The following is a 22160-nucleotide window of genomic DNA, read 5'->3' on the forward strand; positions in this document are numbered from 1 at the left end:
ACCTCTGTAAGTTTCCTGATACACACATACATATGCATGTACGCATATATACATACACACGTGCATATACACACATACAAACATATGTGTGCATGTGTATGTGTGTATGTATACGGCAGAAAATGGAAAGAAGGGGCAAAAGGGGAAGGGATGTCTTGTCTCCAGTCATAGACCCTATAATGTTTTCTCTCATTTACTTTGAGGTCTTCTTCCTCTAGTAGCTCCTAAACTCTGTGAAGCCAAGGCCCACTTGCTAACCTAGAGTCAGCATTGAATAAAAGAGGGAAGGAAGGAGAGAACAAGCTTGCTCAAGGCCTTTGTTTCATTTTTTTTTTATCCCCCTCGTTTGGAAAGCCTCATCACCTGCAACATACATAGAAAACCTCTTCCTTTGGAAAATATTAATGACCTTTTAGTGTATGCTATTTTGGAAGCCACATGAGTGCTATGCAGTTCAGAAAATTTTTCTAAACTGTCTAAATGTAGGATCATGTGTTATTTTAGCATTAGCCTCAAATCGCTGTGAACTGCACTCAGGTGACAGGCTCACCCACTGGTGCTGCTGGACATAAGTAAAGGTACGGCATGCACAAGGCTGAGGTTTATCTCCTGTCTACCTTGTGTCAGGCAACAGGCAAGCTATTGAAACACCCCATCTTGCTCCACTAAGAACCAATTTTCCAGGCCATACTTTAAAGCTCAGTGAAGTGCACTGGATTTTTGCTTCATTACCTAATTCTGAGTCCAGATCCAGAGAACACGAGAGTTGTGTGGAAATGGGACGTAGCCGGCAATCCCAGCAGTAACAGGAGCCTCTGGCGGTGAGGTATTACTGATGGATGTCTCCCAAACCTGCTGTCCCTGGGAGCCTCTGTGAAGGTGCTTTGCCTTGATCCGACCCCACAAACCAAACATTTAGAAGCTGGCTGGCCTTTACTGTATTTTGTTCTGCCAGGTCCTATAGCAGAAACTGCCGAGGAAGGGTTCATCTAACTGCCAGAAACACCCAAGGCAGCGAGGTCCCGCCAGCCTGCCCCTCAGACTGTTGAGACCCCAGGTGTCTTCTGAGTCATGAAAACAACTGCTCTGTTCCCTCCCCACCTCCGCCCCCATCTGCTTTCTGTGGGTGAGGTGAGGCATGTGTCTCAGGGAGGAAAACTGAAAGCAGAGGATACTTCAGGAGCCCATACTTTCTGTTGTTTGTAAAGAAAATGGGCAGACCCATTGGATAGTCCCTGGGCCAGTAATGCAGTATCCACTATTAACCCTCTTCCAGGTCTCTACCCCACAGATTCTCAACCTTGGCCGCATACTAGAATCGCCTGGGGAGTTTAATGCATATGGATGCCTGGGCCTCTCCCTAGAGATTTCTGATTTAATAAGTCTGGGGCGCAGCTTGCCTATTGGGGGTTTTCAAAAACTCCCCACGAGATTCTGCTGTGCAGCAGTCTGAGAATTACTCTTGTAGATGGTGTAGAACGCTGTCCAGTAGACATAGAGCACAAACCACAAATGCAAGCCACAGATAAAATTTTAAAGTTTCTAGTAGTTGCACTTAAAAAGTAAAAAGAAAGAGGCGATACTAGTTTTAATAATATATTTCATCTAACATATATCCGACATGTCATTTCAACATGTAATCAACATAAAAATTGTTAATGAAATATTTTGCATTTTTTGTAGTAAGACTTCAAAATCAGGGCATCTGGGTGGCTCAGTCATTAAGCGTCTGCCTTCGGCTCAGGTCATGGTCCCAGGGTCCTGGGATCGAGCCCACATCGGGCTCCCTGCTCGGCGGGAAGCCTGCTTCTCCCTCTCCCACTCCCCCTGCTTGTGTTCCTGCTCTCGCTATCTCTCTCTGTCAAATAAATAAATAAAATCTTAAAAAAATAAAAAAGACTTCAAAATCTAGTGTGTCTCTTACATGTACAGCATATTTCAATCCAAACAAGCCATGTTTCAAGCGCTCAAGAGCCATCTGACTGCCAATATTGTGACCGCCAGTAAATGGCTACCATATTGGACATCACCGCCGTAGACCATCTGGTTGGGGGAGGGAGTGGAAGAATAAGAGTGGCACCTGTGGTGGGCTGAACAATGACCCTGCCCCACCTATCCATCTAGCAATCCCTAGAATCTGTGAGTGTTACCCTTTAATGGCACTAAGGGACTTTGCAGATGTGATTATGTTAAAGATCTTGAGAGAGAGCAATCATCCTTGCTTATCCTAGTGGATAAATGCAATCACATGTATCCTCATAGGAGGGAGACAAGGGAGATTTCACAAATGGAACAGCAGGTGATGTAACCACAGAGGCAAAGACTGGAGTGATGAGTAAAGTAAAGGAATGCCGGCAGCCCTAGAAACAGAGAGAGTCCAGGAATGGATTCTCCCAAGACCCTCCAGAGGAAGCGCGGCCCTCCTGCTACCTTGATTTTAGCCCCGAAGGACTCATTGCAGATTTCTGGCCTCCTGTGAGAGAATTAATTTCTGTTGTTTTAAGCTCCTAAACTTGTGGTCACAATAGGAAACTAATATAGGCCATTTAATAAGAAAGCACTTCCTTTTTATCTGTATGATTGAAGTTATCACAGTCTTTCTTCTTTTATTGCTGGTTGGATACCTATTGATTTTTTTTTTTTTTCTTCGGAGGGCAGGGACCTGTCTTTTTCATTGATGAGCCCTCTACCACACTTAGCAAGTAAAGCACTTGTTGCAGGAGCACAATAAAGCACCAGAAGCTCAGCCTCGGGGATGCCCAGAATCTGGTGCGCATTCAGGAAAAGCAAGAAAGGCTGCCTCCCGAAGAGGTCTGTATATGGGAAAGCAACAGATCACAAACATCCCCGGTGTCCATTGGAACGCCTGCCTGCCTGGCCGCTTGAAGTGTCTTTGAGAAGCCGTGACCCCGGGAGTAGAGAAAAGGAAGAAAGCGCTAAAAGCAGGACTGCCTGACAGGTCTGACCTTCCACAGGAACTGGCCTACCCCTGCCTGTCTCCACGCAGACCCACCCCCATGCGATCTGGAAATTTCCAGTCCTTTTGCTAAGCTGCCTGAAATAGACATAGTTAAGAGTCTCACAAGTGAAAATGCCTCTTCACACATTTGCTCAATAAGAGAGCTTTTCTCCTAGCACAGAAATCAGCTGCCCTGAGGGTGTGGAGGTTTGATTAGGATGTCCCTCTTAGGCAGTTTCTCAAATAGCCCGACCCTGGCAGCAACAGTATCACCTGAGATGCTGGCTTATCATGCCCCCATTCACTAAAAATGAGAAATGACAGACGGAACACTGAGGTATGGAACCTTCCAGGGTGCCATAATCACATTGTGACTGGACAGGAACTATCATGGATGAGGCACACCATCTTAAGGAATCTACTCTGGGACAGACGTTCTTATCCCATTTTACAGCTGAGACTCAGGCCAGACTCACAGTTAATGAATGCGGAGTATCATCCTGATGATCACCTTCACCAGAAGAGACAGGAGGAGTTTGAGGACTCTGCAGGTGGCTCTCAGGCCCTCAACCGTCCATACAACCTTCAAGGAGTGGTGTGGGTCTTCACTGGTATGTTCAGGGAGACCCAGGTTTTTGGTGTTAGCAGTAGAGCAAGCAGAGAATGAGAACAGGCTCTGAAGTTGACAGAAATGGAGTCTTTATGCCTTTGCAACCTACAAAGAGTCCTAATTGCAGAATAATTTGCAGGCGAGTTGTAAAGATTTCTTTCGTTTGTCTGGTAGCATCTGCAGATGTTCATAAAGCATGCTCTTTCCCAGGGGAATGTCCGCATGGGATGCTCTCTGCCTGAGCACCACTATGATGCTGGATAATTCCTAACCCTTCAAGCCACAGCCTGATGTCACTGCCCCAGAGACACCATCCCTAATCAGGTCATCTAAAGGACCTACTCCTTCATCGTGAGTTCACCACCTGCTTCCTTCACAACCCTTATCCTTTGCAATTATTTGTGGTTTGTTTACTTTCTGCTTTGAGCGGGGAGAGGGATGAAGGAAGGAGCTGTATTATGCCTGATGCAAAAGATATTCGGTAACTCTGGGACTGGATAATTTGCAGGTGTTTAATACCTGCTCATCAGCACAGCAAGCCACTAACTGCCCTGTGCTTTGTAACAATCCATACTCCCCCCAGGAATGCTAATTCATTTTGCCAGGGGCGAGGCCGTGGAAATATGTGTTTGAAGGTTGTTTCAGGGCTGATTCTGATGTAATCAGTCAGTAGAACAGCATGTGGAACAGACCCCGGTGCCTGCCTCCCTCACACAATTTTTATTCTCTTTGCAGTGAGAGTCATGGCAACAACCTGACTCACACACTCATTTCTGCGTCTTGGGGATGCCTGAGAGTATCCTCTGAATCCTAATTGCATGTGTACCACTTGTCTGCCTGTGAGAAGCCATGAATTCGATTTTAAGGCTAATGTTACCTTTTATACACCATGATTTAACACTCACCACAGTCTTCGGGAGAATATTCAGGGCAGCAGAGAAATTTCTGGGAAACTCATTCCAAGGCCCTTGGAAACTGAAAGCGACATACATCCTTTGGGGGCTTGTAAAAGAACTGGAAGCGAGAGCACCTGAGGTTGACCAGATGGGCTCTCAGCAGGCTTGCATGATGGAAGAACACTCAAACACTTTCAGCAATAGATGGGCAGCCGTAGGGTGTAGAGTTCCAGCCGCACTGGGGTAGCACCAGAAGAAAGAGCAGAAATGACATGAAACACCTGGACCCTTAGTATTCATAGTGTGGCCTGTGGACCAGCAGTGTCAGCTTCGCTGAAGACCTTGCTGGACACTGGGAATCCCCATCCCCACTCCAGAGCTACCCAGTGGGAAACTGCCTTTTGACGATCACCTGGCGATTTATAAGAACATCAACATTTGAGAAGCGCTGACTTACACCAATGGGAAATAGGAGCTTGGTGAACCAGAGGAAATTCCTTAGAATTTAGGAATTCCTTAACTTTCCTCAAGGAAATTCCACTGTAGACATATTCAAGCCTTGATCATATCCAAAGAGAGTGTGAGTCAGGGAAACAGGGCTTATCACTCTTGCATTCCTGAATGTCCTGTTTCCTTGAGGAGGGTATAAGTTAACTAGGGCCAAGGAGTGTTCGCTAAACTCCTTTCTGTCCCTCACGGTGTGCAGCCTTGGGAACTAGAATTTGGTTTTTGGGAGGCAGTGACATCAGGTAAAGATCATTCTGAGGGGCTGACTGAGATACGCTTCTGCCATCTTCTCTTAAATACTCTGGGCCTAGGAACTCTAGCCAGCCCTCCTAGGATGATGTGTGAATATGAAGATCACAACATTTTAGAAAATGCTTTAGGAATCTGTTATTCATGCTCATAAACATAATGTCCATTCCTCAGAGCTGGGTCTTTCCAGAGTCAGAAGTGTGGCTGTGTTGCTTCAATCTGCATTAAATGCCCCAGAGGCAAGGTTACATAAAAGTGCAAGAAATCAAGAAACCAATTTGGGTAGCAGCTGAAAAACAAAACAAAAACAAAACATTGGTTCTCTAGTTCATTGACTTTTATCTTCTCCCTAGAGCACAAAGAACTCTCAAGCACATCATAATATCCCTGGTACTCTTTCCTCTCCTCCCCAACCCCCCTCTGCTCCCCTTCCCCCCACCCCCCTGCCCCCGCTGTGAATGATCACCAACAATAATTCTTATTTTGAAGGGACTGTAAACATGACCTCACATTTAGCCTCTATTGCAGTGATCTGTGTGATATCGCAGTGCCCGGAGTACGTACAGTTTGAGAGCTTTTTTAGAAAATTACAGAACAAAACAGTTCTGAGATATATGTGTGTGGTACGAGTGTGTGTGTGTGTGTGTATGTGGGTGTGCATTTGTGTATGTGTGGATCATTGCCTTTACAGCAATTAGAAGAGAAGAAACTTTGGACAGTGAAAGGAGAAAATTAGACTAAAATATATAATTCAGCCCAAATACACATGGCCATTTTCCTCAAGAAATAAAACAAAAATTAAAATCTGCCCCAGCCAGGATCTCTAGTATTTGTTCTTGAAGGAAAGTATGCTCCTGATCATACTGTTCTATTTTTTCAAAAAAATGAAATGCTTCGAAAGAATGCACTAACGTTCTGAGCGTTCCATAGGCCTGTGAGGAAGGCTGGAAAGAGCGTGGGAGCTGGACAGCCACTCAGCCAGAGACACTTTCCCTCTAACCATCACCTCGCCACAGGGACATCTGAGTGTCCCCTCTGCAGCTCTATTTGCACACCTTTCAAATGAGAAGGATAACAAGCATCAGTCATACTTCTTTGTATTAATACAATGAGAGGAACACGTTTCAAAAAGTACACATTGACTCACCAAATGCAATGTTTGAGTAATTTTTTTTTAAGATTTTATTTACTTATTTGAGAAAGAGAGAGACAGAGAGAGAGAGAGGGAACACAAGCAGGGGGAGCGGGAGAGGGAGAAGCAGGCTTCCCGCTGAGCAGGGAGCCCAATGCGGGGCTCGATCCCAGGACCCTGGGATCATGACCTGAGCTGAAGGCAGCCGCTTAACCACTGAGCCACCCAGGCACCCCATCATTTGAGTAATTTCTATGGCTATTACTCATCCCTATTTTCCTGAATCTCCCTCCAGCAAGCAAAGGCATTCGCAGGGTTCACCACTAATGTAGCAGAGAAATGGAAGCCCTTAGTTGCTTCCATTCCTCTGGAAGAATCACCCATATTCTAAGACTCACACTGAGACCAGGCACTTTACAGCACAGCCAAATCTAAGCTACGAGGGCGTGTGGGGTGGGGGGGGAGGTAATTTTTCAAATTATACTCATCAGCCCCCTTCCCACCCAACTCTACACTCATTGCCAAAGCCTTTGGAAAACTATGCGGGAATTAGCAAAAGGCACCCCTCTCTTGAGTGGTGTCTCAAATAGTGTATCTCTTCATATATATAAAATAAGGAATTAGCCCAGACAGTTATGGAGGCTGGGAGGTCCCAAGATCTGCAGTCAGCAAGTTTCGGTCTGACTCCAAGTCCAAAGGCAAGGGAAGACCAAGGTCCCTGCTCAAAGGCAGTCAGACAGAGAGCAAATTCTCCCTCACTCCACTTTTTATTCTATTCAGGCCTTCAATAGATTGGATGAGGGTCACTCACATTAGGGAGGGCAACCTGCTTTACTCACTCTACTGATTCAAATGTCAATCTCATGGCGAAACACCCTCACAGACACACCTAGAATAATGTGTGGCCAAATATCTGGGTACAACCACCTAGCCAAGTTGACACATAAAATTATCCATCACAAGTATGATGCGTGGACCACAGGCTGCATTCCACTCCCCCTCTGCCTATCAGCTGGGCACACTCGTGCAGAAGACGATCTACATAAACACACACAGTGACCTGCCTTCCATGTGAAGGACCACCCTAAGAGATGGCCTCTTCTCCAGAATCAGGGCCACTGGAGCCCCGCCTTTGTGGCTCCCTCAGTCCCACCGTAGTTTCTGGACCGATCACGGTTTGGGCTCCAGAATACCCCCAACAAAGGGCATTTCACCTTACGATTCGTTTGAATGCAGCCTCTAATTTTTTACCTGGGGGCCCACCAGACAAGCATCCGAGTTCTATGACTTAGGGGGGTCAAGGGTACAATGCTGAACCCTTCCTTCCACTGAGGGAAGCAGGGCGATTCCCCCGGACTGGCGGGTCTGCACAACACATTCAATACCCACCCCCCCACCCCCAGCGAGGAATGAGAGGACAGAGGAAATCTAAAACTGCTGAAAGAGGACAAAAACAAAACCAAAAAAACAAATTAAGCCCACGAAGTAAGGAGCCATGCAAATGAACAGGGGGAGAAACAGAAATAACAACTGACAAAGCATTCAGTGAGTCCTGAGTCCCAGAAATGGCACTTGTACAGAACGGTGGCATCTGGCAGGAGTCAGTGTTTACCGGCCCCGGACCGGCTGCTGTCACAAGGCATGCGCGGCAGTGAGGCGCGGGCCGTGCGGGGTCGGCCGCGGGAAGCAAACAAATGCTACCTGCATCGTGTCTCCGCGAAGAAGAGGGTGGCATGTAAAGTTCCCCATTTAAGGCTCACACGTACAATATATAAATGTTTCATGAAGCAAAGGGTTGGAATAAATCGCAGTTCCAAGTGAGTTTAAAAAAAAAAAAAGGTTTAGATGTTGTCGGCTAAGAAATATAAACAGTGCCACCAAGGAAAGCTCGAGAATACAGTTCTCGCCATGGTAACAGGTTTAGAAACCAAACGTGACTCTGATGTGGAAATGCAATCTTTCATGCCGGAGGAATAAGCACGAATTGCCTTGCCTTAAAATATACTTTCAGTGTCCACCCCTGAGATCTAAAAACCTGGAAATGAACACAGATCCAAGGAGGGAGAAGCTTCGAGAATGGGGCTTCCAGGTGATGTTTCAGGCACAGAGTGTGAATGAACTTCTGGCCTTCAGCGGGCCAAATGGATGGTTGTCATATGGAGATGCATTTGCTGCTAGATCAGCGGCTAGTGTGGTAGAAACTCAGCTTAATCACAGTGCCTGGAAAATTCCAGGCCAGCCTGCCCAACAAAAACCATGGACTGGGCTCCCAAATGCCCTTAGTATTTGGGCGTCCACTTGGAGAACCTGGACCTCAGTCTCCTAGGGGAAGAGAGTCATCATCCCTGTCCCCCTCCCCAGTCCAGCTGCCTGGCCAGCTTAGCCTGGCACAGCCTCCCTTCACGCACACTTGCGTGTCCAGCAACTGCCTCAAACCCAGACGGTCCAGACCTGAGCGCCTGACAGGCTCTCAGACTCGCTCGCCCTGCAGGCTCCCCATCTCAGCAAATGGCAGCTCCATTCTTCCAGCTACACGGGCCAAAAGCCACGGGTTCATCCTTGACTTTTTCTCTCATACCCCTCCTCTAATCAACTGTAATTCTAATGGCTCTACCTTCAAAATATACCCAGAATTTGGCTGCTTTGCACTGCTCCTACTGCTAGCCCCCTAATCCAAGCCACCACCACCACCCCCTGCCTGGATTACTGCCATAGCCCCCTAACTGCACAGCCTGCCTCCTCCCTTTGCCACCCTGGGTCTGTTCTCAACACAGGCTAGTCAGATCATGTCACTCCAACATGCAGAACTCTTCGATGCTGCCATGTCACTCAGAGTGAAAGCCAAAGTCCTTAAACTGACCTATCAGGACCTACAATCTGTTTTCCCCATGTCTGTTCACCTGTCTTGCCTTATCTCTGTTACTTTCCCTTTCATTCACTCTGCTCCAGCCTCACTGACTTTGTCCCACTTCCTTTAACATGCCAAACTTTGTTCCACCTCAGGGCCTTTGCACTTGCTGCTCCCTCCGCTCATAATACTCCTGTCCCCGGTGCCTCACTCCCTCATTCCCTTCAGGCTTTCAGGTCTCAACTTCAGCATCTCCAGAAGGGCTTCCCCGGCCATGCTGCTTTAAATGTAACCCCCTCCCCATGTGGACTGGCAAAGAGAGGGAGGGGGGTGGTCTCTCCCCACGCCAACCCAGAGTCCGAGGCTGTTTAATGTTTTACCATCTTGTAGCTGAGTGATCTGGAACACATGACCTCCTGGGCCAGGGAAGGGAAGAGAGAGTTCAGAAGTGACACACCGGCTCTAATCCGCCTGGATGGAGGGATGGCACAGACCAGTTTCATGCATAGTTCATCCGGCTTCAGGTAGTCAAACAGTTTTACCCAGCTGCAAAAGGCCTAGGAAGTGTAGTATTCTACATGCTCAGGAAGGAAAGGAGAACAAGACATGGGTGAATTTCTATATCATGAACTATGAGCTGTTTCCTTGGAAATCCTTCACTGCTTAGGCAGTAAGGGTTTTTGTCTCCCTATCTTACTGTCCTAAGGTTCATCTTAGAGTGATTCCTTTTCATTCATCCACTCAACAAATATTTTTCGAATGCCTCCACACACTGAATGATGCTGAAGATACAAGACTACATGAGGTAGCCTTGGGTTCCTAGCTGTGGTGCCCCATGGCAGTGGGGGGAGAGGGGCACCACAATATGACTCCAACTGCCCCCACTTCAAGTCAATGGCATGCTGCACATGCCCCATTGGGTGTAAGTGCGGGATGGACAGAACAGTCCTACTCTTCCCAGGAACACTGATGTTGTAAGGGGGTGCTACCAATTTAAGCATTCCTAAAAGTTCTTGCAGCCGTCTCAGAAACTTATAGATCCATTATAGAAACATGTAGCCACATAATTAATCATGATCTCCTTTATTCAAGAAATAACAACTCATAAATGTGTATTTAATCTTCTCAGAATAATGAATTGATCACAATTTTCTTCTTTTTGGGACCTCAGGCGGTCACCATGAAATCTTTGGCTGCAATTATAGGTGAAAATCTAAACATGCTTTCAACAACAAGGATATAGTTTAATTTGCTTTTAATGTAATGTTTTGGAGTGGGAAATGTAAGATAACACAACATTTATAAATACAATTTATGTAAATTAAAACCACATATTCTCAAAACCACAAAACACTACATATTCTCCAAGGAAGCATGTATATCTGTTATATATGGTACACATCCTAGAATGGGTGCGTATGGAAGAACACGGGAAAGGACTGGGGATCCAGATGAAAGGAGGGGAAATGACAGAATGAGAGAGCATCCTGGCATGGACCATGGTGCTAATGTGCCATCAGCTAAGGAATATTACTAAATTGTCAGATATAAATTTTACATCTTATTTTCCTTGTTTGAAGAGGCACTCAAAAACATTTGTTGAAGGCACTGATGAAAAGACATCAATCTAAAATGAGTCTTTAGAGTCATAAGACAAATTGACAAGTCTTCCTTCTCTACTTCCATATTCTATTTTCTGATCTAAGCCCAGAGGTAAGTCTATAAGTAGAAAAGGATGATATATCATGCCCTTTGCCTATCAAATTGACAAACAGAAAAAACTGTAACACTGCGTTAGCAAAGGTACGGAGAAAGGGGCGTTTTCAAGTTACTGATAGGAACGTAACATGGTACATCTTTCTGAAAAGCAATAGTTATTGATATCCATAAAAATATTCATAACCTTTAACCCAAAACTTCCACTTTCAGGAATTTATCATAAGAAAAATAACTTACATACAATCAAATTTTATGAGCTAATAATGTTTGAGGCATTATTAATTGAAATAACAGAAAATTGCAAATAACATAAATGTTCAGCAATAAGGGGACTGGGTAAATAAATTATGATATATACATATGATAGAGTTGTATTTAATTAAAATGTAATAATAAAAAATGTTTGTAATAGGTTATTAAGCAAATATAGCATTCTAAAATATGCCATACAATTCCAATTTTGAAAACAGGAAAGATGTACATAACATGTTCATGGTAGATATCTCTGCATTAATATATTAATTGAATGAACATTGAGTGGTGGAATTATGTATGATTTTTATATTTTTTTTGTTCTGATCTATAGCAGGTATATATTTTAATTGGAAAGATACCATAATAACAAACATCAATGAGCATATCAGATTATAATTCCACCTGTTATACTTTGTCTTGAAGGCATGAAAAGATTTTTCCACACTAAATTTTTATTGTATTTTAAGATTTTATTTACTTATTTGAGAGAGAGAGAGCATGAGTGGGGGGAGGGGGAGAAGCAGACTCCCCACTGAGCACAGAGCCCTAAGCAAAGCTTGATCCTAGGACCTGAGATCATGACCTGAGCCAAAATCAGACACTCAACCGACTGAGCTACCCAGGAGCCCCCACACTGAAATTTTCAAATGATATGTGTCCCTATTTATAGAATTGTCAGATCTTTTTCACATGTGCACTCCAATCATTACTCAGTCATACTTTACTGTGTCACCCTGAGCTATTGCATTATTCTCATGTTAATAATTACAGAGAAAACCATTTTGAGATGGGACTATGGATTAACAAAATAGTCCCTATAATTTTCTAGATCTGAACCAAGAATCCATTAAACATTTTATGAAGGTTCTGTTTGTGATTAAAATGAAGGGAATCCAGCTTATCATCAGTGTGAGTGTTCATTTCACTCATGTTAAGACAAAAACCGACAAGGTATTATGACCCACTTGAAGCTGAGAGTTATATTAAAACCCAGGTTAGCTTTTATTAACTAATCAAGATAACATTATTTAAACTCTTTTTTTTTACTTTGAAATATAAAACCCTGGAAGGGTAGGTAGATAAGCAAGAAGTGGATGGGGTCAAAATCCAACACCAATATATTTTCTATTTTTCTAGAGATGATAGCTAGTTCTAGTACCTTGTCACTTCAATAAATGGATTTTCTTTGGGGGGGCGGGGAGAACACTCACACACAAAACAAAAACTAGCCTGGATCCAGATTTAAATTTTACTGACAGCAAATGTTACCTTAAGAAATCACATTCTTAATTCTACTGTAATGGATATAGCAATAAAACAAATGTGATTTTTCAGCCTATTAAGCACACATCAATACAAAAGTGAGACATGCTGGTAATTAGAAAAAGGTGGCTTATTCCAAGGCAAAAAGTTTGCAGTTAACAACGTTTGGAGGACAGTATTTTTTAATGGCTGGTTATTATTTTAAGGTGCCACTAAGATTTAGAAAAGTATATGATTTTTTGTTAAATGTGCATTTGCAAATCCATTGACCACCTATTACTTTGAACTATTGGCATTTGTGATATAATTTTTTGTCGTGTTATGTAGATTACTTGAGTTACACTGAACAGCCTATAAGATCAGATGTGTTTAAAACTCATAAATGCAGCTAATGTGAAAAACATTAAGAAATCAATTTTTATGTCTTGCTTTTTAAAAAATGATAACCCTGTCTACATCTGTGGCTCCTATGATAGTCACTTCTTCAAATATGAGACATAAACCTCTTTTATATCACATATTGTTATGGACTGAATGTGTTCTCCCAAGTTCATACGTCAAAGCCCTATCCCCCAGTGTAGCTATATGAGTATACCCCACTTTTGGAAAGTTCTCGTTACACCACTTCTCTTTTATGAAAGGCTGACATTAGTACCTGTTTCCACTAGCTGAAAAATATCCAAAGAGAATATTCACTGTTATGAAACAAGCAGTTACTGTACTGATGCAGGTCTTTTGTAAAAATGAAGTGGTATAACGAGAACTTTCCAAAAGTGGGGTGTAGTCCTGGCTTTATGTCATTTCAGCTTGCGAAAGGTTTCGCAGAAACATCTACTTTTGGATAGCTGAGGAAAGCTGTATTTGGAGATGGGGCCTCTGAGGAAATAATTAAGGTTAAATGAGGTTATAAGGCTGAGGCCCTGATCCCATAGGGCCTTAGCACTCTTTCTCCTCCAAAACACACAGAAGAGGTCATGTTCATACAAAAGGCAGCTGTCTACAAACCAGAAAGAGCCCTACAAGAACTGAACTGGCCAGAACCTTGATCTTGGACTTTTAGCCTCCACAACTATGAGAAAATAAATTTCTGTTGTTTAAGACAGCTAGTCTATGGTATTTTGTTATGGTGGCCGAAGCAGACTAATAAATAATTATTCCCTGTAATTTATATATTTTATTGGTACTGTGCACCAAACAAATTTGATTAAGGTATTAACTGATTGGATTCTACTAAATATATAAGCTTCTTCTACTATCTAGACTTTGAATTCATTCTGCAAATTGGAAATTATGAATATATGGCATTCATGCTACCATTCTCCATTCCTAAATAAATGGTAGATTACTAATTGATCACAGCATTTGTTCCTACTGAATCTAGACCAGACTTTATAATCCTTGTCAGCAATCCAAGCAGTCACCATCCATAGATATATACATTTAAGTTGATCTGTTTGCCATTCATGTATTAGACTATAAACTCATTGAGTGCTTGGATATTATCTTATTTCTTTTCTACAGTCTATAAACCTCCATGTGATAGAAGCTGAGTAAATTCTCACCAAGTTAAATAAACTGCATCCTAAATATAAGCCTTCTATAAAGAAAGTGCCCTACACAGGAGCTTTGGGTCCTGAGTCAAGATAAACTTGTCTTGACTCTACACAAATGCACAAAAGTACACAAATGTGTACTTTTAACTTCAACTGAATTTTTATCAAGTATGAATAATGAGTCATAACAATGATCATCATAATTCATAACAATAATGCATAATTCATAATAATGATTGGTTCATTATGGAGGAAGTTCAAAGCTGGAAGATGCAAGGACACAAAGGATTGGAAAGCCCAGCCCCTTGCCTTGAGGAACCCCCCATCTAGTTGAGATAGCAGGCTCTTACACATGAAAATCCCACTCACAATAGGAATAAAATGTGACAAGTGCCATTGCGAAGTAGATGGTTTTGACAATAGGAGCATAAGGTTTCAGAAGAAAGAGGGAAAGATTTTCCTTTAAGGCTAAAAGGTAATTTGATAGATGAACCAGTTCCTGCAGGGTACATTTATTTTACCTCTGTTTTCTCATAACAAGCTCCCCTGTGGTCTTCTGTTGATTTATCAGATTAGCCTATTCCCCAAATAAAGATATACTTTCTACACTGCCCCACCCCATCATATACAAAGCAGACAGAGGAGAATGATTTTCTAAATCCTTAAGCTGCCTGGGAGATGCAATATGTCCTCTCTTTGAAGACTCAGTGCCCCATGGTCAAAGTCTTACCATCCTGATTTAAGGTCTCCACACCCTCAATAGAAATTTGCCAGAACAGAAAAGATGTGAGACTACAAAACCATCTTTGAGGCCCAAATTCTAAAAACTAAAAATTGATTGGTTTTCTACCTGCAGGCAGGCACTTCCTAGGGCTATTCTGAGTTACATCAGTGGAGCAGAATTTAAACCTTTAACTAAGAATTTGGTCTTGCTGCAGAAGAAAGAGAAATTAAGGAATTGATCCCATTTACAACTGCACCAAAAACCATACGATACTTAGGAATAAAACTAACCAAGAGGCAAAGGATCTATACTCTGAAAACTATAGAACACTTATGAAAGAAATTGAGGAAGACACAAAGAAATGGAAAGACATTCCATGCTCACGGATTGGAAGAAGTAATATTGCTAAAATGTCTATGCTACCAGAGCAATCTATACATTCAATGCAATCCCCACCAAAATACCATCAACATTTTTGACAGAGCTGAAACAAATAATCCTAAAATTTGTATGGAACCAGAAAAGACCCTGACTAGCCAAAGCTGGTGGCATCACAATTCTGGATTCCAAGTTATATTATAAAGCTGTCATCATCAAGACAGTACACTACTGTCACAAAAACAGACACATAGATCAATGGAACAGAATAGAGAACCCAGAAATGGACCCTCAACTTTATGGTCAACTAATCTTCGACAAAGCAGGAAAGAATATCCAATGGAAAAAAGACAGTCTCTTCAATAAATGTGTTGGGAAAATTGGACAGCCACATGCAGAAGAATAAAACTGGACCATTTTTTTACACCATACACAAAATAAACTCAAAATGGATGAAAGACCTAAATGTGAGACAGGAATCCATCAGAATCCTAGAGGAGAACACAGGCAGCAACCTCTGTGACCTCAGCTGCAGCAACTTCTTGCTAGACACATCTCCAAAGGCAAGGGAAGCAAGGGCAAAAATGAACTATTGGGACCTCATCAAGATAAAAAGCTTTTGCACAGCAAAGGAAACAGTCAACTAAACCAAAAGACAACCTACAAAATGGGAGGAGATATCTGCAAATGTCTTATCAGATAAAGGGCTAGTATCCAAAATCTATAAAGAACTTATCAAACTCAACACCCAAAAAACAAATAATCCAGTCAAGAAATGGACAGAAGACATGAACAGACATTTCTCCAAAGAAGACACCCAAATGACCAACAGATACATGAAAAAATGCTCCACATCACTTGGCATCAGGGAAATACAAATCAAAACCATGAGATACCACCTCATACTGGTCAGAATGGCTAAAATTAACAAGTCAGGAAACGACAGGTGTTGGAAAGGATGCAGAGAAAGGGGAACCCTCCTACACTGTTGGTGGGAATGCAAACTGGTGCAGCCACTCTGGAAACAGTATGGAGGTTCTTCAAAAAGTTAAGAATAGAGCTACCCTATGACCCAGCAATTGCATTACTATTTACCCAAAAGATACAAACATAGTGATCCAAAGGGACACCTGCACCCTAATGTTTATAGCAGCAAGGTCCACAAGAGCCAAACTATGGAAAGAGCCCAGATGCCCATCGGCATATGAATGGATAAAGAAGATGTGGTATATACATAAAATGGAATATTACTCAGACATCAAAAAAAATGAAATCTTACCATTTCTAATGATGTGGATGGAACTAGAGGGTATTATACTGAGCAAAATAAGTCAATCAGATAAAGACAATTATCATATGATTTCACTCATATGTGATTTCACTCATATTTAAGAAACAAAACAGAGGATCATAGGGGGAGGGAGGGAAAAATAAAATAAGATGAAATCAGAGAGGGAGACAAACCATAAAAGACTCTTAACTACAGGGAACAAACTGAGGGTTGTTGGAGAGGGTTTGGGTGGGGGGATGGTGTAACTGGGTGATGGGCATTAAGGAGGGCACCTGATGTAACAAGCATTGGGTGTTATATGCAACTGATGAATCACTGAACTCTACCTCTGAAACCAATAATATACTATATGTTAATTAAATGAATTTAAATAAAATAAAATTAGAAAAAAAAGAATTTGGTCTTGCTGGACTGGTGGTAGTGAATCATCACTGTCCTTTAAATTACCAAGAAAATAGCCGATCACCCAGCACACCATAAGCAATAAGCAAATCAGCAGGACATTTTGCTGAGGCGGATGTTTGTTAGCATTTGATTACAGAGAGATTCTAAATCATTCTGCAAGTCTGTTGATTTTTTTCAAGTGAAAACTAGATAAAAAAGACAAAGTATTAAGCTTCCCATGCATGAAGACTCCAAAGACCCTTTAAGGCTCTGAAACCAAGTGGCATCCCGGGGTTTTTGGAGTAGTTCACTATAGTAGACACTAAGAGTCATGCCCCACATTACTTTTTCCCTGGCAGTCATCCAGTTTATTTATAGAATGAGATAAAAGAAAAGACAATCCCCAGGCTCCATGCTGGGTCCCATAAAGAGGCATCTCCTGTTTTCCTCTAAATTTAAAAAAGCACAGAGAGAATCTTGTTTTCAAGATGTAGAGCCACATCCTCCTACCTCCAACTCTTGAACTTCAACCCCACTGTCCTAGGAACCTGGCTGTCCAGGAAAGGAACCAGAATCTGGTTGATGGAGCTACATATTTTTAAGAATGTCAAAATGACTTCATTTCTGAGAAGAGCTTCCTCCGCTTAAAAAGGAGAAATGTTTCTATTACCGAGTGACTCACTTTCTCCAGCCGTAAACAACTAAAACAGCACTAAGGACAGAAATATTGCAAAAGGGGAGGAGGGAGAGACAAGGGTGACTGCTCTTATTTTTTATTTTTGAGGAGGTAAATAGGCAGAGGACTCTTTCTGACCCCCTCGTTCGCCTACCTCTCCCAGCGCCCAAGCGGGGAAAGGAACAGAAGCAAGAGCATATGCCCAGTCCTCCAGACCCCTGCTCTCCCTCCCCCTCGCCAGCTCAGTTGGAGAAATCACAGTGTCAGTGGTTCTCTGGCTCTTCTCAAAAGAGAAATCCCCCAAAAGTGAAGAGTTCTTTGCCTGGAGTCCCAGGGATGAGAAGGAGAAAAGAAAAGAGAAAAGACGAGGAAGAAAATCAACATTATTGAGCTCATGGTTAATGCCAAACATGTCATATTCTAATTAATTCCAGCAATCAACTATGAGGAACTGGAGTCAGATGAGACCTAGGTTTGAATTCTAGCTCTGCCACTTACTAGCTATTTGACTCTAACCTCCCTGAAAGTAGTCTCACCTGTAAAGTGGGGCTGCTAATAACAATCCTCTAGGGTTATAGAGAGAAGATTACATGAGGTCATGCACATGAAGTACTTAATATAAAAGTGGTAACAAAAATTTATCAAAATGTAGCTCTATTTTTATAGGCAAAGTATATGACTCAGAAGGACAGGTGACTCTCAACCAAGTGATTCCCAGAAGATGGCACATCTCCTGAGATGATGCCTGACTAGTTCAAAACATCAGACAAGCATGCATATGGCTTTTGAAGGCACATGCATTCTCTATACATTCAGGAGTCACTTAGTACACTCCCTTCATAATTGCATGAAATACGGATCTTTAGAAGTTACTTTCAGATCCTTCATGTCAGATCCCAGGCCATCCTAGTGGTCAGCTTGAGGACCCAGCCAGCTGAGGGCCCCCTGGAACGTCTTCCTACCAGACAAGGCTCTCCTGTTGCCTTCCTCCACCTCTCCTTTGGATGGGTTCCTTTGCACTTAACCCCCCTCAAACTTCTGGCCTGTACTTCAGCAGCAGCCCCTCTCCTCCACTCCTTCTGTGGGATTCTTACCCGTGGATCTCGTGGTAGAGACAGAATTCTCACCAGATATTATACTTAACTCTTCTACATTTCCTGACTCCCTTAACATTACAGGGCCATCTGACTCGTAGCCAGTAAAATGGGTCGAGAAGTGACATCCATCCATCACCTTTGCACTGAGGCAGATAGAGGCGATGCAAGAGTCTCTGGACTAATTTCTCCTGCTATGGAGCACAAAGTCTACATGACCCAGATGTGTGCAGGTACTAAAATAGCAGAGCCTTGGTTAGCTTGATTTCCTGAGTGGCTGTGTGGAGTGGATCATTACACCATGCCACACAAGATACTTTGTCTAAGTCAACTTGTATTTTGTTCAAACACTGATTTGGGGCTGTGTGTTATTACAGCACAACCTAGCATGTTCTAATTTATATCAAATTCAATCCCTGCCTGTAAATTAGAATTGGGTCTCTTGCTCTTGGCCACATCTCCAAGATTCCCATACGGGGTCCCATTTTGCCTCTCTGATCCTAGCACACTCTACAGCAGATGCAGAATGTGAAGTTCTTATCATCATGCAGGAGTTTATTATTTGCATCCCTCCTTCCCTTTCTCCCCTAAATCCTACCTCAACCCTAAAGAGATCAGGAGGTAAGCCAGCTGGAGATTTGCTAAGTCACCAGAATAGAGAATGGAACAGGGAGTTTTCAGCTGATGCAGGGAGTCACTAGAGCAAGGAAGAAAAAAGTAGAGAAAGAGTTGACATTTTAGAAATTGGGGTAAGTGAGCTAAATCTGAGATTTGCTCAGAAGTAGGAATTAAAGACTTAGAGTCTTGGAGCCAGTGTTTTAGGATAGAACAATGAGGCCAAAGGGAAAGTGAGTAGTGATCAAAAGTGGATGGTCCTGGGCAATTCCCTCCCGCCCCGGTTGGTGTATGTGGCTCACCTCTATTGGGTCAGTGGGTAAATTTGTGGAGGTAATTCTGGCTGGCCTCAAGGATCAGGTATCTACTAGCACAGAAGCACTGACCAATCTACCATGCCAGGTGATCTGCTAAACCCTATCACGCTTGTAAATGCACAGGGTTTATTCCATGCTCTTCAAGGCAAGGGTTCCTCTTTCCCCCAAAACCCACTGCTTCATGCATCTCCCATCAGTGGGCTCCAACCCAACACGCTTATGACTTGCTTCTTATTCTAAAAGCTTATTCACTTGTGTAATGCAATTTCCCCAGAATAAGCACAGAGCTAATTGAGGAACTTAATGACTAATTTCTCAAGCCAAACAAGATGTTCACATTACATTTTTAACATTTGAGTTTGTGACCAGATTATCTGATTTGTCTATGAAAGCAATAATCACACCTTACACCCCAAGTAGCATTAAAAATCAATGTGCAGTGGAAAAGTTAATTAAGGTTATGAAATATTAATTATCCTTTTTGATCTTTTCATTTAAAAAATCCATTCTTCCCTCATTTGTTCTATATTCAAAGCTGAACTGTAGATGATGTATCTCTGAATTTACAAGGCTATAAGCAGTGATATTTACAAGATAAATCTGCATATCACACACTGAATATTCAATGAGAAGCAGCCGACTGCCCAGCAGCCCCTCTATTATTGATACCCTGCATATCTGGAGAGATGGTAAATCTTTGCTTACAGACCAAATTAAATTTATGATTAAATGTAAAGTCAAAAAGCCTTTTATTTCAGGCCCCAGGAAGTAGTGATAGGAGATATTGTCACCAATGAGCTTTCTAAAATGATCCATTTTAAACAAAGCTGAAAGCTTTACCATGAAGGCACCCTGAGTCACCTCTAGAGTGGCTTTCAAATCATTAAATTCTACCTGACTTTATTTAAGAGCAGATCTATCTTTTAAAAATTGTTTTTTCACTTTGTGCATATGGGACCCAATATACCCTATTCACCTTCTGCCAACACAATACTACTCATTCCTACTGAACCTGAGGAAGGCAAGAATTTATGAAAATGTGTACATTTAAAATCTGAAACCGTAAGATATCTTCAAATTCTAAACCCCTTTCTTTTATACAAAGCTGGTGCTACTGTTAGAACCTGTGGAGGTGGTTCAGTTTAATTTTTATTGTGCTTTTCAGACCACATGCAAGTTTTATTCGATGTTTTGAGTACATTAAATGGTCAGTATATTACCTAACAGACAAATCAAGTTGAAATGGGGTAGCCCATCAGAGATGATGCCCCTACCCCAGCTTTTACAATTGTAGCAGATTCTACTTCTCTTGTGAGAAACTTCTGGGGGGTGCTATCCCTAGAAGGGGAGGTGTGAGCACCGCAGAACCAGTTAAGGCAGTCAATCTTATAAAAGGAACTACGAGTACTCCATCGTCCAGGACCCTGCAGCATGCATTGTCACTCCCTCACTCACCTCTACAGTCCAGTGACTTCTTATTGCAAATGGTTATAACTCTGCCTAATGTCTTTCTTCTCTGAGGGTGGCAGAGTGTGCTGAGAGTGCTAGGGAGGTGATGCCTCCAGCAGAAGTGCTCAGCCAATGACCAATGAGGACTGGATGGATAGACTGTATTTTATTTGCCTCTCAGCTGAGATAACTCTGAAGCATGTTCTACCCTACCTCCTGGAGTTCCCCAGGATGGTTGAGCTTCAGTTGCCCAGGATACCTGATACGCATTCTTCAGTGGCTTCCTTCACCTCCTTATTTCACTTCTCAACCCCCTTTCCAGTATTTCCTCATCACCTCCTTAAATAAACTTCTTATAGTTGAACCCTTGTCTAATAGTCTATTTGTGGAGAAATCCAAAGACAAGTCCTTTGTGCTTCTGAGGATTCAAAAGAAAAGCTATCTGCCTCCAGCTGGTGGATACCTAGACAAAGAAGGGTCAGTAATTCTGGGTCCATGAGATGATGAACAACAGAATCACCTCTGATCCTAAGTTGGTTGCTGCAAGAGTCCTGGGTGGTAGTTTCACATGGAAACACGAATAAGAAGACTTCCAGCCTTGGAGTCCAACCATGAGCAGTGTGGCCAAAGTTAGCCTGAGGGAGTATGATCATACCCCCCAAGACTTACAGTAGGAAAAGCAGGATCCTATTACCACTCCCTTCACAGCAAGTAACCAGCAACTGTAAGAAGGCAGTGCAGCACTGAATTTCAAAAAGCAACATAATTTGGTGATGGGAAGCATCAGCTACTGTGGTTACTGAGTCCAGTGATACTCCACTTGGGTACAGAGGTTAGAGCAAGCATTATGGCTGTGCTATCCAATATGATAGCCACTAATCATACATGGCTATTTAAATTTGCATCTAAATTAATGACAATTAAATAAAATTAAAAGTTCAGTTTTTAGTTTGACCTAGCCACATTTCAAGTGCTCAGTAACTACCTGCAGATACCCTTACGGCAGAAATTTCTATTGGAAGTAGCCTCCCTAGTTATTGGGTATTTCAGGAAGAGGGGAAATCTCGAGGAAAAAGACATACCAACCTCTTGACCATAAGGGACCTAATGTACAGTGTGGTGATTATAGTTAACCACATAGGGTTATACACTTGAAAGCTGTTAAGGGAGTAAATATTAAATGTCTCATCACAAAGAAGAAATGGTAATTCTACGAGGTGATGGAGGTGTTGATTAATGCT

Source organism: Halichoerus grypus, chromosome 10 (assembly GCF_964656455.1).
Source record: "Halichoerus grypus chromosome 10, mHalGry1.hap1.1, whole genome shotgun sequence".
Classification (NCBI taxonomy): Eukaryota; Metazoa; Chordata; class Mammalia; order Carnivora; family Phocidae; genus Halichoerus; species Halichoerus grypus.